Raw genomic sequence first — 12,636 nt, 5'->3', positions numbered from 1 at the left:
TTACCGAGTTTAAAGATTCACAAAATTTTCCTGCATTTTCGTGCAAATTTTTGTAATTTATGAGAAAATAGCAGTGTAGATGGATAAAGTTAAGAGTGTGTGCAATGCCATTGTTGTGCAATTCTGGGATGTTTTTTTAAGTAAAAATAAGCCGACGTGTACATGGTTTATGTGTATATGGGATTTTGAAAAACGCGGCAAGGAGTTTGCGATTCTGCACTTTTTCCCAATTTGGCAGTTAATATTTGTCATGATTAAGCAGTTTTGTTCCATAAAATTTCTAGCATAAGTGTAATTCGGATAGCAGATTGTTGGAAAAAGTGTTCAGTAAATAAAAAGAAAAGAAACATGTCTTTACTTTGTGAAGACAAAATGGCAGCGAAAAAAAAAATAGAGGGTTGCTGTAGCAGAGTTGGTCGCCAGATTTTCGCCAAAAAATCGCCACGTTACCATAATCCAAAGATTAACCAAGAAAAGGTATGCTAGTGCAATGAAGAGCCTAAAAATAAGGTACATTTAAACATAAACCTTGATCTCATGCAACGGCGTACGTCTCATGTGACAATATTACCATAATTTCACTGATATATAAATGTAAGTATCAGTTAAAAACAAATATAATATCATTAATGCTTCTTTAGTTAAATGTTATTCATTGGCAAAGCTTTTTACATTATTGCCAATAAAATAATCTCTTTTCAGAAATGTTAATTGGGCTATTTGAGCCTACAAGCCTTGCTAATGTAATTCATACAATATAATGGCTTCATACCTTTTAAGTTACAATATTATAAATACTAGTCATTCGAAAAAATGGCTACTTAAAAGCAATATATTTTAAATTATATTTTCCTCCTTTTCATTGGCAAGATAACTATTTATCCTTTACACTCCGTGGCTTATCTATAGGACATATTTTATTTAATGATTGTTGCATTAATTCTTTTGTCCCACTTATGAGACACTTATAACTGAGCTAACAAATACAATGCTTTCAGTCGAAATGCGTAATACAGATTTTGCTTGATACATCTATTGTAACCGTAAATGGACCTTATTACTTCGTGCCTATTTTCAGGGACTAAAAATTTCGTTTTTCAAAATCAATGCGAAGTTGTCAGTCTGCATTTCAAAAAAGTGCCTGAAATGCAAGGGAATTCATAGAATACTTGTTGTTTCAAAAATTCTAATACACTCACGTCCATAAATTAAGGATAATGCAAAATAAGGCAAAGGAAGAGTTAGAAGCAAAACAAATTTGACTTATTTGTAAAGCTTATTTATTAAACAAAAGGTAAAGTGCAAAAAAAAAGATGCTATATGTTTGATATTATTAAAAAAATTAGCGATTTTGTCTCCCTGGAGCAAATTACAAATAAAAACCTATTTACAAAAAACCAATATTACATGGTTGGTATGATTGTTAATACATTGTATGTCTCCCAGACGATGCAATACAGTCCGTACAACGCCTGGGCATGCTGAGTATCAAATTATCGATCTAATCTTGGGGGATATTACACCACTTAAAAAGCAATGCTCTCCGAAGTTCCGGTAGACATGTAGGAGAAAGTTGACGGGCTGCAACTCGTCGGCCAAGCATGTCCCACCCGTGCTCTACTGGATTCAAGTCCGGTGAGAATGCTGGCCAGTCCATACGGGTGATATCCTCCGATTGAAGGCATTCGCTTACGATGTTTGCACGGTGAGGACGGGCGTTGTCATCCATAAACACAAATTGTGCGCCCATGGCGCCCCGAAACAAACGTACATGTTGTTCCAGAATGACGTCCCGATAGATTTGGTTTGTCATGGTTCCAATTTGAACATACAGGTCAGTTCTGGAACACAGAATAATTCCACCCCAAACGAGCACTCCTGCACCACCGTAACGGTGTCGTTCAATGATGTTTTCTTGGTGGTAACGGGTACCTGGAGCTCTCTATATGAAAGTCCGGCGAGAATCAGACTGCAAGCTAAACCTGGACTTGTCGGAAAACAGCACACAAGCCCACTTTTGCGGTGTCCACAATGCATGCTCTCTACTCCAGGCTAACCGCAGGCGACAGTGAGTTGCAGTAAGTGGAACGCATCTGACAGGTCTACGAGCATATAGACCAATATGCCCTAAGCGTCTGTACACAGTCTGCCTTGAAATCGTCGTACCAGTGGCTGAAGAGGGCTGACGAGACAGGTCTGAGGCTGTGCTCCGCCTGCTTCTTTTGGCAGTAACTGCCAAATACTGGTCCTCATTCGGCGTTGTAACTCTGGGGCGACATGTGCTGTAACGTTTACTCACATTACCATCATCTTGGAATCGTTGCCAAAGCCTGCAGATGACACTCTGGGCAATTCCAAGTTCGTCTGATACTTCCAGTTGGGTACGCCCACATTCCAGACTTCCGATAATTCTACCAAGTATAAAATCATCCATATGCGTCCTTTGTGTCATAACTATTCGGTTATTGCACTGAAATGCTTATAAAGAGCCTGTGAACAATTTTACTTCTTTGCCTGTATTCCTTATATTTCACTCTCTTACACTCTCGTCATTGTGACGTACCATCGGTGTCATCTGGTTACTTCCTGAAATTTGCATATGATTCTTGAAGATGTGTGTAGTGATTTTACAGGTGATATATTTATTTTAGAGTTCGATTTCCGCGTGACTCCGAATTATCCTTAATTTATGGACATGATTGTAGTTCAAAGACATTATTGCCTTTCCATGTTCACAGAAGTGGATTTTAATAAAATAAGACAAAACACACAACGCCTACTTTCCTAAGAAAGAGAGATACCTTCGTAGAGGACATTCTGAAAGAAACTGGTTCCTATCTACTTTATATACATATATTGGGAAATTCATGGAAATGCCAGACAGGGATTTCATCCGAACTTGTACCATTAGTTTTCGACAATATTATCCATTCGAGTGAGGGCTTGACTGACAGAAGATGAACCCTAAGTATCTAGAATGAACCGATTAGGAAAACGAAAACACTGAGCTTATTCAAGCACATTGGAACTTAAATTTTGATCTGCTTTGAGCCAGCCGGTAGTGTTATGCTTAACATTCCCTTGCAAAACCGTGCCGGAACCAAACGTAAAATTATGTTTTCAAAAAGAAGTCGACGGCAGAGTAAAGGTGCAGATTTTCGTTTTGCATACCGACACCGTTATATGAGTGCAGTAATTTGCACTAAGTTTAATTGGATGAAACTTCTTTTCATAGTAGTGCTGGAACCTTTCTAATAAGGCACTGTTGTGAGGCTTATACACCTGGCTAAGTGGCTGGTTTCATAAAAACGACATCATTGTTATGCAGTGATTCATCAAAAACTCCAAACTCCGTAACAACGAGACGAAAGAGTGTTCCGAGAACTGACTTCTATGAAATAATTCAGAAGTCTCATGAACTTGCCGAAAGACATATAGCAAAAGGGGAAACATATGTAGAAAATTAAACTTTGAGAGTTTTCTGCATTTTATGAACTCAGATCTAAAATTTTCTAAACATGCTCTGTATATTTGATAATGTCTTACAGAAATTATCTTTTTGTTACAAAAATACCCAAATGTAATCTAAAATCTTTTAATTTATGCCCCAAAATTCAAATTAGCCATGGTGATTGATATGTTGAACTCACCTGGAGAGCAAGGTTTAGTGGCATGTGCCCTATTTGAATTCGAGACTTTCTGCAATAACATGAATACTGTATTTTCTTTCATCATACCCTTGGTAATAACTATCATTAACTTCTCAAGAACTAGAACTTTCAGTGGCAGTATTTATTGGCTTGAACTGAAGGAAGACAAAAGAAAAATATTCCCATATGTTGAAGTTTTTTTCTATATATTTTTGGTAATAAGTACCAATACCTATAAACTGCAATTTTTATGCAATAAACAACTTTTCAGTTTTGATGAAAAGTACTGTGAGGAATACTTATCCAACGTTCTCATACAACCTTTCCCCTTTCCCGGTACCATCGTTTTAGAATGTTATATTTTCTCCCGGTTCTATTCCAACAGGATGGAACAATTTTTTCCTGTTTATTCTCCAAATAGACAAGATGGTTACAATAATTAGAAATTTTGTATCAACATGCATACGTAAATACTTATTAAACAGTTTCATATTAAAATTGCTTTAAAGGCCTGTGCTAGGAAATAACTAGACACCTCAGTCTCTGATTTGAATTTCTGTACAACTTTCTCCTTTCCCTTCAATGCGTGGCTCATTGGTTTCGGAAGTTGTTAACTGATAAGGCATTCTTTGAAGGACGTAATCTGTCTTTCGTCTTCTAAAAGTAGTAAACACTTTACTTAGGAGCATGTTAATGAGTCTATACCTGTTATATAAGAGTCACAACATTATGGGAATTTCTTAATAGAATAATCCCCAGAGAGTACCATTTCTCTGGTGTCCAGCTCAATACAGAGCGCCGAAAATACACAGTTGGTACTGAATAGCGACAGGTAAAATTGCCTACTGTATTCTTTAAGCGATACTTTCTCAAGCCTCTAAAGCGCCAATAACATTAAGGACAGTACCTAATTAAGTACCAAAGGCGCCATAAGAATACCACGGATGAACTTCTTGAAAGTGTGTGGACGCCAACAGGAATAAAAGAACTGAATATCCTACAACTGAAACTATAACAGACTGCTTGGTAAAATGAATTTCTTTTAAAAAGAAATTAGTATTTAAATATAATACTTCAGAATTGGGTGTTGTGATTGACCACCGTGAAAGTTAAATGAGCATGTTTATAATCGCCGGCAGAAGATTTTCATTGCTGTACAGTAGTAAATTTCGAGAAAATCAGTCTCTTATAACATTTAAAATTACGCACATTTTCCGAGATCGATTATTTTCAATTCATTTGCGTTTATTATATTTTAACTTTCCAGAATGAAAATTTTTAATATTACGCGTCTCGCAATATTGAAGAGGTTAAGGATTATTTATCAAAAGCGAGACATTATTGAAATGCTAGCCAAGACCTTTTAGATTCGAAATGTATTTTGGTAAACCAAAGTTCAATAAAGAACGGACTATATTTATGTTGTTCAAAAATGCATTCGGAAGCTATCTAACATAATTTATGCATACAGAATACAATAAAATGTAAAAAGAAACTTATCTTTAATTTACAAAATGTCCAAACTAGCCAAAAGAGACCAAATCACGAGCTAACTAATAGATTTAGGTTGCAAACTAAATAGGGCTGAAGTAGTGTATCGCCAAAAAAAGAATCCTTGAAAAAAAAAAAGAAGCCTTTACTGAGCAACAATAATTCGCTTTTAACAAATGAAACCAAAACAGTGGCTGTTACTAATGGTAATTAAAAACCGTTATGCTGAGGGAAAATTTAAATGGTATTTTGAAGACAGAGTAAAGTAAATATGCACCCAGTTTTATATCTTTTCAATTGAATTATTAAGTAGAAATAATCTCATCAGATTTATGAAATCTGAAACTAGACGGTGTTTATTGCCCCTAGAGGATTAATTTGTTATAAGATGTCAACTTTGCTTTAAAAAAAACAACGCATTACCTTTTTTCCCCAATAACAACAAAAGAAAAACCTTCCTTTCAAAGTTAACTGTTAAAATTTAACTCATTTAAATAAAAAATGAAATTAAGATAAATTACAATCGACTTTTCATTGAGAAAATAATAACGCCGTTACTTAAAGTAAAGCTTGGAAAAGCTAACAAGATAATTAACTTTTGCATATATTAATTAAGCTATTAATTTTTCTGCTTTTTATTTTAGTTTTGAATAAAGTTAAAAAATCGAATTGAAGGGATAGTACCGTTCTTTTGTATTTTTATAAACAAACCTTTGAAAGCTGATGATAAAAATTTATTTTTATGAAACCATGAACCCTCTAACATAAATAACTATTAATTTCTAGCACTAATAAATATTATTTAATTTCCGAAATATCCTAAACTTAAAACTCTAATACAATAAAGTAAAACTTAGCACAGCAGTAATTTAAAAGACATTTCGTGTCTTAAATTTTTCCAATAACCTTTTGTACTTCCCCTTTGTTTAAGGAAGTAACACAGTTAAATTTAAATTTATAAAGAGACAGTTATTATAAAGAGACAGTTTGTTGAATTTTGTTTTTCAGGGTGAAAGTGAGTTAATAAATTAAGTCCGTATCTTCAAAACTCTTTTATTTTGACTCTGAATTAAAGTAAGCAGACGAAGATTTTTTTCATAAGCGATCTTCCAAATGTTACTAAAGCCGAGACAATATAACTACATTCTTTCAAAATTGTTTAATCAATTTAAATCAGAATACGTCTAGCTTAATTACAGTAACTCACTCAGCTAAGAATCAGACTTGGTTCCGAAAAGAGCTTTAATGTTTTATTAAAGGTTTTCCTCTAAAATAATTGGACTCAAAAGAATGCTTCGATTTCGAAGTTGATAAGATAATTTTATAATAATGAAGTTAAGAATTTGTATCCCAGCAGAGATATCGTTCTAATCATTCGTATTTATATGTGAAACGTAAGTTCATATTTGGCAAAAGTTCACTTTTTAAAACTGCCGTTACCAAATTACAGTCTTTTAAAAGTGTTCTACAAAAAGGATTTTTTTAACATCCTGAAGTTTATAAAACTAGTCTCCTAGTTTTATAAATTAATTTTTAATTCCAATGCTTTTCTGCAATCATCCTCTAAGAATCTGAAGAATCTAATAATCTTTAGATTAGAATCATCTAATCTAAAGAATAAAGCTTAATTTATGGTGTTGGTGTATTGAGAATACGGCAAAGCACACTAGGGCTATCTGCCTAAGGGGAGGGATGCCTTTCGTGGGGGACTTTCTAAGGGAAAATGGCTCGTATACACGTTACACATGGGGAAAATCATGAAAACGCTCATGCAGCCAGCCCGTTCGGGGGATTCGAACCTCGGACCGAACTACCAGTGTTCAGCGATTTTACCGCTCGGCCGCTGGTGGGCAGCTTAATTTATGATAATAGTCACATTTGAAATGAGTTAGCCAAATTTCAGCCCGCTATTTTGATTGCTAAAGTAAAGCGCATTAACTTTAACTACAATGTAAGACAAAGACAGAAAAAAAAATAGAAACAGCGAGCACTTGCTTCATTATTATGTTTTCATTTACCTCTCTTTTGTTGAAGTTTAAAACTTTTTCTTTAGATTCTTCTAAAATTGATTCTGATTGCCAGCAAACACTGAATTATCGGAAGGTTTTTATGGCATAATTTTCCGAAGTTTTTCTTTTTGATTGTCATTCTTTATGCCAGTACGCATTACTGTGATAGATTTAAAATGTTTCAAAAATGCTATTTTATTTAACATTCCGATGGAGCAAGAAGTTGGCTATTTTTAGCGAAATATTTATTTGACAATAATTACAAAAGCGATTATTTCCTAAAATATGGCAGCCTGCCTCCATACCCGAAATAAAGATTAACCGACATTTTTTGCTGACTAGCAGTTTTTTGCTGAGTCACAAGTCCTTTGTGTAAAAATACATTGGCCAAGAGAAACTTTTGTTGGCCACTTCTTCAATTTTCTTGAAAGATTTAAACTTAAAATGCAGAAAAAATGTACAGGAAGATAACTTTTTTAGTGTAGAAAATATGGATTCTTAATTAATCTTCAGTTAGGGGTACGAAATTGGTGACATTTGATAAAATTTGAGAATGATTATTAAGTTAATAACCAGACAAACCGTAGCTTTTTCAATACCGAAAGAGGAGGAAATTTATCGCAAGTAATTTAGATATTGCTAAATTTTGATAAACCCAACTTCTTAAAGGCAGCAATAGTTTCACTATACAGTAAGACCCCACTTAACGCGGGGGATACGTTCCATCAAAGTAGAGCGTAATGCGAAACAGCGCTAAACGAGGCTATCTTTACATGTAAATATTGGGGTTAGGGGAAGATGGCTAGCCGCCGTTCAGCCGCCGCTTTTGTATCACCACTTGCTGCTTCTCCTGTAATCTTTATGTTGTGAAGCTTATTTCGATGTTTAAATCTATTAAACCATCCTCGACTAGCAACGAAAGTTTCACTTTTGTCAATTGTCTCAGCCTGAATGTAACTGAAAATTCTCCTAGCTTTTTCCATTATGATAGATTGGCTTAATGGCATATTGCGGTCAATTTCGTCGTCAATCCATATACAGTCGTTTTCCCATTTCCTCTATGATATTATTTCTAGAATGGGTAATTCTAGTTGCAGAGCTTGACGTAGTTGCAGTTGCCGATGACAGTATTTTTTCTTTATTCTTCATGATGGTCCTTATTATTGAAGTTGGCAAATTCAATGAAGCACTAATTAGAGTTTGACGTTCACCAGAATCTAATCTTCTAATCACTTCCATTTTAGTTTTGAGTGAAATCCTTTTTCTGGTTGCTTTCTTTTCTTTTTCATTATCACCCATAGTAAAAAACTAAAGATCAAAATATTTGACACTGTAATATAGTATTAAATATGTAAATAAATACCTACTTACAATAATGTCAACAAATGTTTCCAATAATAAAAATATGTCTGTACAATACCGCACCAAACAAGAAATACAAGTACACTCTTTCGGATATGTATTTGAAACCTATCGCTGCATAATATTTCGGGGAATCCCCTTATGCTGCGAGCGATTTCGTGGAATCCCCGGGTTGAAATAAAAGAGCGCTAAACCGAAACAGCGCTAAACGAAACAGCGTTAAGCGGGGTCTTACTGTACTCCCTTCCCGATATTTAGCCCCAGAAGTGGTCAAGTAGTTAAGACCACCGAATAATGATAGTTGGACCTCAAAGGAACGGGTTGGGTTTTCCTTATGTAACATGAATTGGGCTAGTTTCTTCATATAGATCTTTACGAAGCCATTTCTTCTGCTACGCAGATACTCGTGGCTTTGCCTTATTTAAACCTAATCTAAACCTTTCCAATAAATACTTCCTCTCTGTTTTCATCATATTTTTTATTTTTCCATTGTTTTATATTTATATATTGTTTTTAGCATTCTTTAATTATATTTAAAAGCACGCTTTCATGTCTTTATGAAACATAAAAGAAATGACCGAAAATACTTTTCCGTAATCTATTTTACTTTTTGCTCGCTTTATTGCTAACCATAATTATTATTGTGTTTTATTATTAAGCTCAAATTGCTTTTAGCAACTTTGTTTACTACATTAATTAACACAGGGATAAATGCTATAAACTAAAAAATAATCAACTTACACATTTTTTTTCAACATATTTTCTACTTCTGAATTTATCGCATTTTTTTATATTGAAAAGACTAAGATAAACTAGTTCGCATTCGCGTTAATCACAAACAACAACCATATAGTCAGCCCGTTCGTCGGCGTACAAACCCAGGTCGAACTACCAGTATTCAGTGGTTTTTGGCTGCTCGGTTACTGGCGAGTCTCATTTCAAGGTATACTCACTCATTTTTCAAATGTGCTTATATTTTATTTCGGAATTAAATTTCATCTAAAGCAAAAAAATAATTTTCTTTTCCGTAGAAGAGAGCCAAGTCTTGCCTTCGAAACCGATAGAGTTTTGTTGAAACTCTGCGTCAGTTGACTTTTTGACTAGTTTTCTTGCTTTAACAAATATTTTTATATCAGTTTAATTAATAACTCCTTTGAATATAATTATCATTATTAACCCAATCAAAAAAGATGATTTTAATGCAGGAGCATAAAGTTGAAATAAATCTGAGAAAAATTAGATACCTATTTACAAAGTCTCGATAGAATTTCTTTAGAGGTAGAAAGCAAAATAAGTAAAAGAACAATGCTACTATCATTGGCTTATCCCCCCTTCTGCTGAATTAATAATATTAATTAGCTCTCTCTATATGTGCTTATGCTAATGTGCGTAATTAGAGAACTGCCTTTCAAGATTTTTTTTACAATCAAATCAACTTAAAATATTTACACAGTTACTAATCATATAATACAAAAATATTTTTGGATCATTACAAAAATCCAGAAAATGAAATTAAATATAAATTTCATTTCCTGGATAAAGGGCGTACCAGAAATAAAGGGTGCCCACTACTACAATGAATGATACTACTGCAATTAATTATAAATTTGATTATAACAAATAAAAAGGGCGAAAATATTCCGCCACTATTTAGTAGAAAACTGATTTTCAGGTGCTTCCTTTAAAATAAAATCTGTTTCATAAATGACATGATTTTAAATATTAGATAGTACAATAGTATTTAAACACAGAGTTTGAAGCAATCCAAGGTCATCATGCAGCTGAGTTTCATAAGCTGAGCGCCATGATCTGAAGGTCTTCAGACTACGGTCGGAATATAAGACCTTGTAAATCCAAACACAAAGCAAATATTTTAATACATTTGGCTTAAAAATGATAAGTATAAAGTTCAACTCTAAAAGAAATCTGAACGAAAGCCTAGAGGGTTACTGCGTCAAACGACTTATCACAGAATTGTTACTACATTGGCAAAAAAAAAAAAAAAAAAAAAAAAAAACTTTAAACCCTTCAATTTTATTATTCTAATATCGTGTAAAAGGATACAAAATTCAGAATATGATATATTCAGTGTCTTTTTCAGGGCCAGATTGAAACCTTTAGAAGCCCTAAGTACATATAAGATTTTGATGTTTCTTCATACACATACGAACCTATTCTCCAATTCCTCCTCATTGATCTATTTTGTCTTCGTTTAGCATCACCATGCAATCCATGGTAAAATCAGTAATGAGAAAGTTTTGTGGTACGCCCTTTCCTTGAAACCCTACACGTTCTTTCATGATGACCCCTTTCCCTGATGTCCTAAGCACACACTTATTTTGCTTAATAGTGAATCCGGTTCTGGTCTCATAGATTATTGGTCAACGTGCGCCAAATAATTTCTCTAGAAAGTTATGTAGTGATTCAAAAACCTATTGGGCCAAAGAAACTCTCAAACTTTCAATGATAAAATCTCAGTTATTTTCAGAAAATTACTTTTCATTAGTTCCTGTGTCTGAATGCCTACTAAATCTATTTAAATGAATAAACTTAGACTAATATATAAATTGGATGTTTTTAATATCTTGACTTTAAATACGAAATTTAAATTAAAAAACGGGGGTCACTGACGTAATAAAGATATAAATATACGATAATAAAATAAAGGTATAATTCTGATAAATGTTTTTTGTAAAACGCCCTGGAAGAAGAATTTTAGACCTGAAAAATATGAAAGCTGAAGGGATACTGATACTTTGTTAACAAAGGTGGAAAACATTCTACCATTCTCTGACATGAGAAAAGTTGTGATGTTCCCTAGAGTTGTGGAAAACCTGAAAGAAAAATCAGTGAACTGTTAAATGAAAGCAGATTTACTATTCATAATATAATTTCTAAATACCACAACACAAATTTTTTTGATAACTTATCACGAACGGGGCGTCCAAACCATATCATTAAACTGGAAGAAAGGTTGATCGTTAGAAATATCACTTGTAATAATAAAACTAGTCAGGTCAAATGACTTTAGAAGCCCAATAAATATTCAGCAGGTCTGCTAATGAAGAAACTGTTAGAAATATTTTAACAAAGTGTAAATTTCACAGCTAAATAATTAGAAGAAAATCATTTCTCTGCAAAGCGAATTAAGCCTCAAGATTTTTGGAATTCGATAATGTTTATTGATGAATATGAATTAAATATTTCTGAGAGAGACTGGAAAGCAAACTGCATAATGAAAGCCCTGTACTGAGCTTCAAATAAAGAATTTTATTCATTCAATTAAGGTCCACTTGCGGCCGAGAGGTAACATCGCTGAACACTGGTAGTTCCGATCTGGGCTCAACTCCAGGAGTACGGGCTGCGTAATGGCAAACTGCACATTGATCAATGCTAAACGAATTTCGCATACTGCGCATGCCCAGAAGAGAATTTGTCTCAATTATGGCTTTGGTACGATTTAAAAAAAAAAATTACAAATACGATGTGTAGTTGATATTCTATTATCTGGGCGTAAACAGTTCGGAGTTTTAAAACTTGTTAGGTTGTAAGTTGCTTCATTACTTAGAGTGTAAATATCGATTGTAAAATAAGCAAATTTTCGTTTAAGAATGATTACAAAATAGGAAACATGATAGGGTATAATTAGTTGAATCTTTATTGATCATACTTTTGAGGAATAAAAGTAATTGCGTATTTACCAAATGTTCCATTCGTATATACTTTAACAAATTAAAGAATAAATTCAGTTTAAATTAAGTCATGGAAAAATTATAAATTAAAGTCAAGGAAATTATTATAAACAACTGATACCAAATATAACGCTTATAAACAAAATAAACCAAAATGAAATGAAACAGAAGCAAATGCATTGAGCACAAACAAATTTCGGTAGTATTGCGATTGTAAACAGTCGATAAGACCTACATAATGAACAGGCTTGTGTAAGGTTGCTTATGCTTAGTCACCAGCATTTTCTCCCATGCCAACGGTAGACCATTAAGCACGCGCAGTAAGCGAAACTCGTTAACATTGGTCGACTCAATGTGCGGTTTGCCATTACGCGTACGGGCTGACTGCATGAACGTTCTCCGCGAAGGTATTCCTCTTCTTAGGCAGATAGC

Source organism: Stegodyphus dumicola, chromosome 5 (assembly GCF_044657685.1).
Source record: "Stegodyphus dumicola isolate Sdum_Otavi_A_Nest chromosome 5, ASM4465768v1".
Classification (NCBI taxonomy): domain Eukaryota; kingdom Metazoa; phylum Arthropoda; class Arachnida; order Araneae; family Eresidae; genus Stegodyphus; species Stegodyphus dumicola.
This window is presented reverse-complemented; position numbering follows the sequence as displayed.